The sequence below is a fragment of the Sinocyclocheilus grahami genome, unplaced genomic scaffold (assembly GCF_001515645.1).
Source record: "Sinocyclocheilus grahami isolate Dianchi unplaced genomic scaffold, SAMN03320097.WGS_v1.1 scaffold83282.1, whole genome shotgun sequence".
Lineage (NCBI taxonomy): Eukaryota > Metazoa > Chordata > Actinopteri > Cypriniformes > Cyprinidae > Sinocyclocheilus > Sinocyclocheilus grahami.
Genome location: NW_015530454.1, coordinates 1 through 600, shown reverse-complemented (window position 1 = coordinate 600; position 600 = coordinate 1). Strand labels below are relative to the sequence as shown.

At 33.0% G+C, this 600-nt stretch overlaps 1 long non-coding RNA gene across 1 annotated transcript; it reads right to left on the bottom strand.

Annotated features, from left to right (window-relative positions):
* Positions 1-594, bottom strand: LOC107581136 (uncharacterized). Its single transcript, XR_001608792.1, has 3 exons — positions 466-594; positions 154-314; positions 1-50 (listed from the first exon to the last, which is right to left on the bottom strand). It is a non-coding gene; the product is annotated as an uncharacterized lncRNA (long non-coding RNA).
* Between the last annotated feature and the right edge of the window lie 6 nt (positions 595-600).

The window sequence follows — 600 nt, the reverse complement described above, 5'->3', positions numbered from 1 at the left end:
TTGCCCATAATTTCAAAGGATCCCACAGTGTTCGGCACCGTCTTGCATATCTGTATGAACAATGTTTTTTTTTTAGTTCTTTATCATAAATCTATATGTGAATATGTGTATTAGGGTTCATATGATCTATTTATCATATATCATCTTCCTTACATTTTCAAGTCCTCCTTTGATGCCATAGGTCACATTTATTTTCAAGTCTTCCAAAAAATTTCTTCCTACCAAATCACTTATTTCATACTGGTCATCCCAAGTTACATTAAAGTTTCCATTTGCAGTCTTCTGCACTGATAAGACTGGAGTTTTCGGTTTGACTACAGAAAACGACAAACACACATGCTTGAGATAAGGTCGGATTAAATTTTAACTTCATAAAATCATAATTTTCGAACTAAAAATCATGTGAATTCTACAAATCTAATAGAAAAGAATTAACAAGAGCGTGTAGACAACATTTTTACTCACTGAAGTCTTCAGTCATCATGATTGTTTTGCTTAATAAAACATCTGTTCCTTCCAGAAGTGTACTAGTGAAGATCTCTGTTACAACAAACCCTTGCACTTTAATTTTGCACTCACAGTTGTCACTGTGATTACTTC